The sequence below is a fragment of the Lepidochelys kempii genome, chromosome 9 (genome assembly GCF_965140265.1).
Source record: "Lepidochelys kempii isolate rLepKem1 chromosome 9, rLepKem1.hap2, whole genome shotgun sequence".
NCBI lineage: Eukaryota > Metazoa > Chordata > Testudines > Cheloniidae > Lepidochelys > Lepidochelys kempii.
In genome coordinates this window covers 35888249-35901392 of record NC_133264.1, presented here as the reverse complement: position 1 = coordinate 35901392, position 13144 = coordinate 35888249, and the positions used below count along the sequence as shown (strand labels likewise).

Here is a 13144-nt window from a genome sequence, read left to right as displayed (position 1 = left end):
CTAACACTATCTAAACTAGGAGTTCAGTCGGTATGACTGCGTCCACACCCCTGCGCGATGTAGTTATACCGACATAAGTCTGTAGTGCAGACCAAGCCAAAGAGTCCTTTCTCCCATTGTGACCATCATGAAAGGGGTAGACAGCAGTACCTGCAGTTTGGAGGAATACAGGAACTCCACCTTTCCTGAAAAGATTGGGATTGCTTACCTTAGAAAGAAAAGTAATAAGAGGAGACATGATAAAAGTATATACAATAATGAGAGAAGGTAGAGGGAGAATGTATATTCCCCCGGTCTCGTAACACAAAAACAAGGGGGCATTCCGTGAAACTAAAAGGTGGGAAATTCAAAACTGAGAAAACGACTTACTTTTTTCACACAAAGTGTAATTAAACTGTGGAACTCACTGTCACTGGAAGTTGTTGAGGCCAAGAACTTAACAAGATTCAAAAAGGGGTGGGATGTTTATATGGATATCAAGAATATCAATGATTATAATTAATGAAATTTGTACAAGGGATATTAGGCCTCATGCTTCAGGGATTGAGCCTATTTCTAAACAATATGGGGGGCAGTTTATTCCATATCTGCCTACAATGGGGTTCTTACACATTCCTCTGAAGCATTTGGCACCGGTCACGGTCAGAAACAGAATATCAGAGTGGATGGGCCTCATGTCTGATCCATTACAGCAATTCCTGTATATTGTTTCTGTATACCACATGGTCTGCCAAGCCTATCAGAAAAACCAGCATGTGTCTGGATATATCCCTTCTATTGATTGATTGATTAATTATATTCAGATTACTTGGCTAAACTCGCTGCAGAATGAAATCCTCTAAAAATGCAGCTACAGTGTAAGTGCATAACTAAATTATTAATCCATAGATAGAATCCACTTAATAAACATTTTCAAGTGACTTTCTGTTGTAACTTAAAGAAGAGCTTTAAAGTTACTGGCAGTGCTCACTCATAGTCTCTCTCTCCTTCCTGGCCAGCTCACTTTTAAATCATTTCCTTTAAGAGCTAAGACTGTCAGGGCTATTTCCCGTCTATGAAGGATTCTCTGACAGATCAGCTTTATCCATATTCACTCTTCAGGGTCAGAGTGGGTAGAGTGAGTCCCAAACTGTCAAGTTATAGCCTTTGGTAATTTAGCCTACTGTGTGGTATTAGAATTGGTTCTGGAAGGAGTTAATAACATGCTTTTCTGAGCACAGCTTTGACAGACAATCCCATAGAAGGACATACTCTAGTATTTGGGGAAAAAATAGCTCATCTCATGTCACAGAAAGAAGAGATCATATTTTGCATGTGTGACTATTTGAAAGCCCGTTTGTTTCATTTAAGGTAGAGATGGTTGAAATTATTGGTGGAGAATAAGGTATTTGACAAATTCAGCCTATTTTTCTGTTCATTAATCATTAGTGAATTGATCCTGATGTCTACAAATGTATTTGTTTATTCATACAGATTCACAGAATAGCTTATACAAGTAAATTTCAGCCTCTGGGTACCAGTGAGTTGTTTGTTTTCTCTTTGTTGTTCCTAGTATGTGACCAGTCACCTGAGTCACGTGGTATTGGTGCTGCTCCTGATTGGATGACTGAAACTTTTATATAGATTTGCATTTATTCAGTATTATCTGTTAAAGAATAGTGAATATTCTTGCTCATATGAAGCTAAGAAGATTCATACCCCCATTTAGCAATCATTAGTGTAGTAAAAGCTCATTCATGAACAGTGACTAAAAAGGGTAAGGAATATGGGAGAACCAAATAGCTGTTCAGAATTTTGAGCAAAAGTCCATGAACACTTCTTGCAATATGACCAACTCTGTTTAAGAGTCGTAAGTCACTAACCTTTCCGTCTTATCAACCTGGGCTCTAATTCCACACCCCATAATCCTGCACAGGCATCTGTTTTCATGACACATCCCTGCCTTTTTCCACCCGGGTTGATGCAGGTGCAATTTTTGCCATGCTCCGTGAGAGGCAGCTTTTTGAAAATATGATCCATCTCTTATTCAAAGGGGAAAAGCAATAAAATGCAAAAATCAAAAATCACTCATACGTTAAAGGCTTATTTTGCATGAGTCTTCAACACAAATACTGAATTGGTGTCACAGTAACTATGTAGGTAGTACAATACATAAGGTTATGTCTGTAGTCACTGTTGGATTTCAACTGCCAGAACTAGAATTTTGGGGAACTTTCCTTTAATCTGACCTCCTAAACTGGTGGACAGGTTTTTGAAGTAGGAATCAGGAAACCTGGGTTCTGTTCCTGACTCTGCCACCTACCTGCACTGTGACCTGGGGAAATCACTTTGCCTTTATTTTCCCTCCCACCATTGCCTGCCTTGCCTACTTAGACTGTGAGCTCACTGCAGCAGGGACTGTGGCCGCACTTAGCAAGTCCTTAAATCAACTTTACCTTGCTGCATCCTGGGCTGGAGGATTCGTTCCTCCCCAGCCATCCTTTCTGGGGTGAGTTTTGTTCACCTCTCCTTTCACACTCTGAACATACAGTTCTAACAGCTGAGTCCCATTCTCCCTACTCCATCATATGCATTTGATGGAGTTATATAGTCTTGTGTGTGTGTGTGGGGGGGGTCTTTGAAGGTGGTAGAGGCCTGGTAGAGGCTAGCAGCCAGACCGGTGCCAAACAGCAATGCTCCCTCTATGAAGGAAGAGGCAAGTTCTATGCTACCTTCCTTCCTGGAACCAGCCGTCATTCTCTGAAAGAGCGGGGAGCCCTGCCCAGTGCCATACGAAGTATCCTAGTCCAAGTCTTGAACAACCCAATAGCTTGGGGTCTTTCTGGACATCGACTGCTACCCCAAGACTACCTCCTTTCTCGCAACAGCTGCCTCTGTTCCCTGGGTCTCTGTGTGGAACAGAACTCCTGCAGTGGGATAACCTGGTCTCCAAGTTTCCCCCCACTCCCCAGTCTTAAAGGGTCATTATACCTCATTAAGAGGCTGCTAGGGACTACTATAATACTACAATAAGAAGTAATAACAGGTTTCTTCCTTTGAACACCTAGAGTTCTGTCCCAGTGTAATTCCAGCAGTCTGTAATAAAAGATTGAAAATAATTTCTCAGGTTTTCTCTTCATTATGGATTTGTCAAAAAGAGCAGATAAAGTCTTTCTTTACAACTGTTGTTGAGATGTAAATTTTGAGGTTAGACCACTTTCTGGCTGATCTGTGTAACTGACAAATTCGATATCAAACTACATTTTGTGGAAAAAAATAGATAGTTATTCAGGGTAAGTCGCAGCTTGCCAGAATAAACCTTACTGTGAATTGAGATTTCAGAATTTTAGATTGCAGAATTCTGACATGTAATGAAAATTTTTAAAACAGTGAATTTAGAAGTGTAATAAGAAATCTTTCCAAATAGTATTCCCACCAAATATCTGTCAATGCATCCATATATTTTCAGTGAAGAGTGAGATGAATGACTGGATGGCTCAGAGGAACTGTGATGAGAGTTAGAGATTTTCTGCTCTAACACACTGGCTCAGCTTGGTCGTGACCAGTAGATGTCCCATTATTTTTATACCACCAATTGACAGTTTCGAGGCCGATGTGAAATTAATTGACTTAATTGGTACAGTTCGTCGTGGAAAAAAAGTTCACTGTCATTACACAGTATTAGTGATAGCCCTGAACTAGATCTTCATCCCCTAAAATGGTGGATTGGAAACTGAACTTTTGGTTTTGGCCTGAACCAAAACTCTTCCAAATTCATACAGCCCCGAACTCTGGGAAAAACTCAGCTGAGGATCTAACTTTGGATTTAAATTTCGTAGCCTTCTTGACACTCTCATTGGCAGTGCCAGTTACTGAGCGACAGAAACAAAGTTATGCTCTTCAAATGAAATCTGACCAATAGTTCCAGAAGAGCAGGATTGAACAGATGTGGAGAATACTTTCTCACACCTACAAATCTGTCTTCTGCAGGGTGTTTAAGTGGGAAAAACTTCTGCTTGTTCTGTCAATGTTGTACCTGAGTTGTGGATGGAAGGCTTCATTCTCAGGGTATGTCTACGCTGCAATGTCTACGCTGTGTATGATATACTAAGCTAGCTTTAATCTAGCAGCGAAGCTGCAGCAGCCCATGAGTTATTGCCCATGATTCCTGGTAGTCTTGTACAGCAGTACTGAAGCATGAACTGCTGCAGCTTTACTGTTGATTCCAGTGGATTAAAACTACCTCGAGTACATCTACATCTACCCTCCATGATTACAGTGTAGGCATATCAGTTCTGCCAATCTGCTGCCTTTCATGAGTACTAAATTCAGGTGAAACAAAATATAAAACCAACCCCCCCCACAAAAAAAAAGTCTAAGCTAACAGGCCATAGCACTTTCAGTTCACCTTCAGTACAGTACATTTAATATGTACCACAATAATGATTACAATTGAACAGATGACTCCATTATGCCATATGCCTTTTTATTGGTCTCCAGGGAGTGTTTGTAAGTACACAGAGATAAATGTGATTTATTGCTATCATGATCAAGCCATGTGTGTCATATGGCAGGCATAAATAATACACTTAGAAAAAAAACAACCTTTTCCTTCATTAAGCAACATTCTATCAAAACAGCACACAGATCTTTTGTTGTTCTAAATTATATATATATATATAAATATGTGAAGCAGAGGATCAACATTCCATAAATAATAATTTAAGTTTATTTTATGAAATGTGGAAATCCCAGAAGAAGTATCAGCGTTTGTCCTTTGACATACCGTGCTTAAATGATAATCTTTCCCTTCTTCTCCTGCTTTACTGGGTACTAATCATCTGTGTAATTGAATTGGCATCGCTTTCACTGCTAAAGCTATCACTCAATATCTTTTAGTAAATGTTGCCATCCTGATGTCTGAAAAATATATGGGCTGGGGGTTGGGGAACCTCACAGCTGGAGATTCTAAGATGAGAGGTCTCCATTATTCAATAAAAATCTGAGACAACAGAGCTTAGTTCATCTCTTGTTCATGTTCTTGCTTCAGGTTTTCTTTTCTGGTGTTAAGCACATTGTAGAGTTTGTAGGTTGCATGCTTAAAAATGCATTTATAAAGGTGTTTAAGTGGCAGAAAAATATTTCCAATACATTTTGCAAGTTGAAAAATATTTTTTTTATTAATTTACCATCAGGCAAATAAAGAGACCATAGTGGTGGTGATAGATAGACCCTAAGACTAGCTGTTCCCAACTTCTAATATTGGTGCTAAGAAAATTTTACTATGAATTTCAAATCCAAGGGACATATGTCCAATGCTTAAAACCCTTGTTTATGTGAGGAATTCCGTAGAAACACTAACTTCTTCCAGGGCTTGATCCTGCACCATTCAAGTCAATGGGAGTTTTCTCATTGACTTAGATGGGAGATGGATCAAGCTACCAATGAGGACAAAGAAATCGTCACATGGTGGAAGCTAAATATTTTTCTGCATAAATTGAATGAAGCCAATGAAGAAGAAAGTGACCCCTAAACAAAGAATGAATAATTACCTTAAAGTCTGTCCAGGGACTGTAGCTGTTGCAATTGAAGTTGATGGCAAAACTCCCTTGGGCTCAACTGGGGCCAGCATCAGACCCCAAAGATGTTTTCAGCATTTTAAGATTAAATGTAAATATCTTAGCCATTATTGACAACCCATCTTTCAGGAAACCGACCACTATTTAATCTAAGGCTGTGTTTACATTTTATTAATCAATCAGAAAATATATCTGACTTCCTTTCTCTACACAGATCTAAGCTGATACTATTCAGAGGGATGAGTACCTTCCCTTTTGTGTGTAATTTCACTTGAGAAAGTAGCAGAGAAGTTAAGCACTTCAAAGAGACTGAGTCACAGCCCCTTAGCTACTGTATAATTAAACAAAAATGTATTGATGTAGGTTCTCCTTGATCTTTAAGTATGAAAACAAAACAAAAAAGGCACATTCTATATTCATCTCATCTAAAAGAGGAGCATTACCCTTTGCCATTTTGCTGAAAATTGGATCAGTTTGGTATGAAAAAGGAGCCGCAGCTATGACAGGAAAATTTACGTGCAGCTACAGGAGGGTACAAATACAATCTGCATTCTAATTGATTAAATTGTGTGGATGTTTGATTAACAATTACTTGGCCAAATGTGACCTTTAAATATAGGACAGAAGATGTGTGCAGTGACTGGCAAGATTTAGTGTGGTGTTTTAAGTTGCAGACAAGGGGACAGACACCTTGCTTGTCCCTCTTGCTCAGCATGTTTCAAATAGGTTTTAACTGTAGCAAATTAGGTATAGCTGCATGAAATGAAAACTACCATCACCCGAGTTTGCCAGCTTAAACAAACAGATTCAGCATGTTATTTTTAGATATCATATGAATTTAAGTATTCCAGCATCATGGTGGGAGAAATGAAGTTAATCTTCCTTTTAAAGAGACTTGTAATGTTTCCATATGGGGTCTGTTCTAGAAGGATATGGAGTTTCTGTTTTCCTTATGGTAGGGTTTGATTTTTTTTTTTTTTTAAAGCAAATTGCTATTTAGGGCCAGATTTTGCTACAGTGAATAGATCCTTACTCCAGAAGTAGAGCCAGTGAGCCAGATCCCCAGCTGGTTTGATCTGGCATAGTCCCATAGACTTTACTTGAGCTATGCTGATTTATACCACCTGAGGATCTGTCCCTTTTGACTTCAGTGGGATTGCCCAGTGTGAGGGTGGAGGGGCATGATCACCTGGTAAGATACCATGGGGATAAAGGCTAGAGTCTAGAGAAGAATAGATTGTGTATGAAATAGCATATGTTATATAAGCTACAATAGGCTGACTCTTATATAGGGCCGTGGAAAGTCAAATCAAACCCTAAAAGAGATTTTTTGTATGTAACATTTTGTTTAGTTTTGAACTTATAAGATAACAAGAAACTTGGTTTAGATGGGTTTTTTTTATGTTAGAAATGTAATTCATTGTATATAATATCTTGCTACACTGTTAGTGTTGCTGAGTTATAGGTAAAGCATTGTACTGGAGTGAAAAGCATTTCATACAGTCTGGATATTATTATTATTATTATTATTATGTGTAGAGCAACAGTATATTTTAGTGTGACAAAACCCAACTCCTACAAACTGTCTCCATGGGTTGGTTAAATGTCAGAATGACATGGACATCAGTGTCATTTTCTGGGTTAAATCCTGCCCTGTGCTCTTGATTCCTGTGCCCTCAATATAGGTTTCAGGCATCCCATAATGTAGAAATCTCTTTTCACACAAAGAACCTGTCCAAAGAAATGAAAAAAAACTAATGATCTTAGATGGGTTTTCTCTAAGGAAAATGTCTTTAAATCTTTTCAGCTTTAATTAGGCAAAATTCCTGCATTACATGTCTGTAGAACCCATAATTGTTAACATTTTCATGGGGAAATAGATGAGGGCGCTGGCATGGCAGCCTTGGAAAACTGCAAGCAAGCACAATCTGGAATTCAGGCCAATTTGATTTTAATGACTGGCTGACTTAGTGGCTCTTATGAAAAATAACGTAATATGTTGTACGAGGAGAATGCTTCAGATACACCCATTTCATAACTGGAAATAACCTCTGACTCTTGCCATTATGAATTAGATTGTGCCATGAAGACACACGGAAGGACAGTGCTTCAGAAAGGGATTGCACCTTTCAGGTAGTTTGGCCTGCTTCTCCCTCCAATCCCACTGATATGTCCAGCTTGTTCCAGGTGGTGGCTCCATCTCCACCTTCACCTCACTCCTCTTGGGGCAATGAGCGCTCCTTGCACCTTCCCTACACCAGACAGAGTGAAGGTCTTCTTATGCCATCCATTCCTAGCAGAATGTCAAAAGCTCTTTCTTTTTCTGTTTGGTCACTTCTAGGTGAAGAGACTTACATGATTATTTCCCTGGAGGAGTGTGTATGTGTGAGGTATTTACATGTGTATTTTCAAACAATAACAACCTAGCTTTCTGAATAGCTCTCAGCCAGTGGCACTGAAACAGCTTTTAGAGTGGGGGTGCTGAGTAGCACTCCCTTTGCCCCATCTGCGCCCCTCACTGCCCCCTAGAGTTGGGGCCGGGAGCAGGGCTGCGGCTGCAGGAGGCGGGGATGTGGATGGATTAAGGGGGCTGAGGCTTGGGCCACAGCTGGAGGTGGGTGCGGAGCATCAGGCGAGGGCCAGGAGCGGTGCCCCAGCTGTGGAGCTGGCAGCCTGGACCCTGGGTGCGGGGTCGGCAGCCAGGACCCCAGGCCAGCAGCCAGGACCAGGACCAGCAGGGTAGCCCCGGGCATGGGGCCGGCAGCCAGGACCCTGGCTGGCAGCTGAGACCCCATGCAAAACCCGGGGGTGCTGCAGCACCCCCCCACGCTCCTAGTTCCTACACTTATGTTCTTAGCCTGATTCTCATCTCACTTACACCAGGTTGTAAACCAAGGTATAGCTTCACTGAATTAAATGGAGTTATGCTTTGAATTGTCATTGCTGTGTAAAACTGATACGAAATCAGACTGTGTTGGCACCAGGGAGTGAACAATTAGCTGAAAGCTTTCATTCAACAGCAGGATTCACTGTATGTTCCTCTGACGTGCCATGGCCGAGACTTCTGGAAGGACCCTTGTTGCTCACAGACAGCAGGGCTACCAGGTGAGATAAAAGAAAGATCCCACTGGTAATACATCACATCAGCTTTTTACTTACTAGTTATAATGGAATTTATTATTCCAGTTTGTTACTTTAGCTCATTATTAAAGAATTCATTAATAGGCTCTAATCTTTACTTTTGGTTTACAATTCATTATCCTCCTTAATAAAAATAAGGATTTCATCAATTGATTTATTAGACTTTTCTGAGAAGCATCAGTCCCGTTTCGTCCCAGGCTCATATTCATAAAAATGACCCATGGTAACAGGAAACTGAATGACTAAAAGAAAAGGAGGACTTGTGGCACCTTAGAGACTAACACATTTATTTGAGCATAAACTTTCGTGAGCTACAGCTCACTTCATCGGATGCATTCCGATGAAGTGAGCTGTAGCTCACGAAAAGCTTATGCTCAAATAAATGTGTTAGTCTCTAAGGTGCCACAAGTACTCCTTTTCTTTTTGCGAATACAGACTAACACGGCTGCTACTCTGAAACCTGTCGTGAATGACTAAACACATGGTCATTAAAGTTATGATGATAAAGATATGATGTTTCAACAAATGGAAAATACAATTATTTGCCTCCAAACCACCCTGATCCATTTACTGATTTATTTATTTTTAAAGTGCTTTTCCTGTTATTTATTTGAGGAAGGGGAAATTGTCATGATTTTATTTCGTAACTTTTACTGTTCCTTGTAAAAACTGATAGATTGCTGAAGATTTTCATTTCTCATAAAATTGTAATTGGTCTTTGAAAGTAGTTAAACTACTTTCCTCCTTTGTACCACCCCCCCCCCCCACACACACACATTACAAGAGATACAGGTCAGATCCTCAGCTGGTGTAAACTGGCATAGTTCTCTTGACTTCAGTGGAGCTAGGGTGATTTTCACCAGGTGAGAAAGGATAAGATGGGGGAAGAGAGGCAACTCTGACAACATATTCAGTGATGAGAGACAGATACTAATGGGATGCCCATGCTCTCATTGACATCCATGGGATTTCTGCTGCTTACTTCTATGGCATGCGGATACACCTCTACAAATATTATATTCATTTGGACATTTATATACAAATTGATAGAGGTTTATCATTTAGATTAAAATGATTTTTGTTGCTGCTGCTAATTTTCTGTACCATGCATTAAACGGGTTTTAGTAACCTACTAAATGAATGACATTTGCAATGTCCTGTATATCTGCAATTTGCTTTGACAATCTTCTGGACAACTGTTCCAATGTTTCCTAATTTTTTACCATTTCTGATTGTACCTGCAGGTAAGGCTTTTTAAATTCTTCAATCACTTTGTGGGTGACATTATTGCCTATAAAAGAGAAGGAACAGGGGTTCTGAAAGCTTTTCCATATACCTCTGTCAATGTATCTCAATTTGTACCTGTAAAATACCCTCTGACTTTCTTCCAAGTGGCTAAAATACTTTCCAAATACATCTTCTCCAGATGGCTACATTCTATCAGATGTGTGGCTTGGATCCTCCACTGTGACCTTTTTTAATGTTAGGTTTTGGCAGCATTGTAAATACACAAATTAGAGATGCTTTTTTATTTTATGTTTTTTTTTGCTTAATAATTTATTTGAGTCAAGATATCAATCAATCATAACCTAGTAATAGAATAGCAACACTAATTAGCTGGAAATAAAAATTTCAAAACACTTGATCCTAATTAGGAACGTATTGGTATTGTTATGTTGTTAGCCTGACTCTCCTCTCAGTTACATTGTAAATCTGGAGTAACTCCAATGAAGTCACAGGAATTGAAGTAGTGTAAATGAGAAAAGACTCATACCTTGCATCTCTGGCTGCAATTTGGAGCTAGCTCCATAGATTGAGTTTAAACTGCTTTATTTTTCTGCTAACATCTTCAGTTCATTTATTTCACACTGGATATCTAAAGCATATACATTTTAGCAGCTATCTAATTCAAGTAGTGAATCTGGATATGCTATGAAAAATTCACATCTGTTTTGGGACTTATATACATAAAACAGTGTGTATGTAGACAATATAAAAAGTGGCCATAAAAATGTAATATTCATAAATTTGTAAGTAAAATAAAATTATTGTTGATGTACATGGCAAATGGCTTCCAGATTCCAGATCTTCACAATGGCCAGTTTGAAGTTATCCAAACCCTTTTAGTCTCTCTTTTCCTTCCATGTTTTCTTTCTCCATTTCTTCTCATTCCTGCCTTCAAAATCAATCAATCATCTGTCCCTGTGTCTTTCATTCCAAACCCTAAAACCTTCTCTTCCTGATCCTAAATATGTCCTCCGTGTCCCTTAACTCCTCCTCTAGCCCAAACTCTCTCCACTTCTAGACAGGTTGCCTAGTTCCCAACGAATGCTCCCAATTCTGTAATCAATGGCAGAATTAGGGACTCATTATTTAACACTTGTGTAGGGACCATAGAAATGCAACAATGTTGTCTTTTATTATTTGTGAGTAAACCAGAATTAGAAAAATAGGAACTGATTTCATTAAGAGCTAAATTCAACTGGAGGAACAAAACTAGAAATTTTCGGTTTATTCCAAATCTACCTTCCTCCCCACCCCCATAATATTGAGCTGAGAAAATAATTCATAGCAAATCATAACTGACAAATTTTTGCTTTTTTCCTTGCTGTGAATTGCCTAACAGCAACTTACAAATGTATTAATTATATGTTTATTCATTATACAAATTATTTGTTGGCTAAATTCTACAAATAATGCTTGATCTGTTAAGCAGTTTGTAAGCAATTTGTTTTGAATATTTTATATTCAAGATTTCAGTCTTTGTAAACTGTGAGCTCTTGGAGACTGGAACTGTAGGTGTTATTTGTTTGACAGAGCATAGTACAATGAGTCCCTGATCCCTGTTTGGGGTCCTTAAGTGTTATTACAATATAAATTATTTAATAATAATAATTGTGGCTGGAATCAGGTTACATGGTTGGTCTATTTTCTCCTTGCCTGGATGAGCGTGAATCTTGGTGCTAGCTTTCCAGTATAAATATCCCCATTTAGGAGTTCAACATTTGCTGTCCATGAATATTCTCTAATATTCCACCCTAAAGCTGCTTGAATTTGTACCAGAACCAGCCCCAGAATTAAGGTAAGTGTGCATGCAAAGAGCACCTTTTTGTGATTGCCCTCCCCCCAATGCACTGAATACCAATGAGCTGCAACTTGGGATTTGGCCTTGTGACTTGCCCAAAGTCACCCAGGGAGACTTTGGTAAAGCAGCAGTGTAACACGAAACTCCTTTCTCTTGACCAGGAGCATTAACAAGATGACCATCCTGGACAATTATGAGCTTTCCTTTCCATCTGGGTCTAGAGTGAACGTCTAAACTCTATTCACCTATTGTAGTATCTTTTACCATCTTGATTCTTCTGGTTTTGGGGGATATAAGTCTGGTCACATTACCCTTCAGTATTACCTACTCATTAGCACAATTAGAAGAGGCTTATTCAAGAAGCACACAGATTCATCTTGACATGCCCTCTGTTTGTTCATTTATTTTGTTGTTGTTGCTAAAAGCATCTTATATAAGCAAAGAGCACATTCAGCACTTTTCTGAAGAGATCAAGTGCAAAAACCCACCCAATAAAGGGGGAGAACTAGTCAAACCTTCAGCATGTTTTGGGTTTTGTCTTATTTCTGTTCTGGAAATTCTCAATCTCGTCACTTTGTCATTTGTCATGGTGACCTTCCCCCCCACACCCTCATTGCCTGTTTGCTGGTATATTCCCTATCATTGTGCCGTTTCAGCATGCCTACTCTTCTTGTGTTCTCTGTAGGCTTTTTGCACTAATCTTACGTGAAAATCTGCTGTCAGAATGTCATTAACATGCATGCTTGTGACTTCTGAATCACAATTTAAATTTTTTAATTGGTTTAAAAAACCTTAAGGTCTATAGTGCCATATGCAGGGATTTAATCACATATCTTATCTGAGTGGGGGTCATGCAGCTATATCTCCACCTCTTACGCTGAAAAAATCTCAAATGTTCTGTGCATGTTATTTTACCCTTAGGATAAAGGCTAATCTGCAAGTATTTAACACCTGGGAGTCTAGTCAATTAATTGAGGCTACAGCTAGGCCACTAGTTGTAATAGGAACTACTATGTTACAGAGAAGGGAAGTTTTCTGGTTGCTGGAATGTGAGGCAGGTCAGTACCCTTGGAAAGGAGTAGTTTTGGCTTTTGCACTTTCTCATGGAAAACCCCATTTCCCCTGGCCTGCTTTCCTGCTGTGACCACTTTTCCTTACTGCCAGGACTTCACAACTTCTCCCTCAGAGAGAGGGTGGGCTGTATCTGGACCTTTAGATTCCACCCTCCCTGCCACCCAAAAATGATTACTGCATAGGAGGGACCTGGTGAGTCTGTTGGATATTAGACCTGCCAAGAGTGACTTCCCACAGTAGAGGGGAGGCAGAGTATTAGGATGCTAAAGGGTCTACTAGCACTCAT

At 39.5% G+C, this 13144-nt stretch overlaps 1 protein-coding gene across 6 annotated transcripts in view; it reads left to right on the top strand.

The window, feature by feature from the left end:
- The window catches only part of NYAP2 (neuronal tyrosine-phosphorylated phosphoinositide-3-kinase adaptor 2), a 180881-nt gene that overhangs the window by 41840 nt on the left and 125897 nt on the right, over positions 1-13144 (top strand). The gene's annotated exons all lie outside the window — the stretch shown is intronic.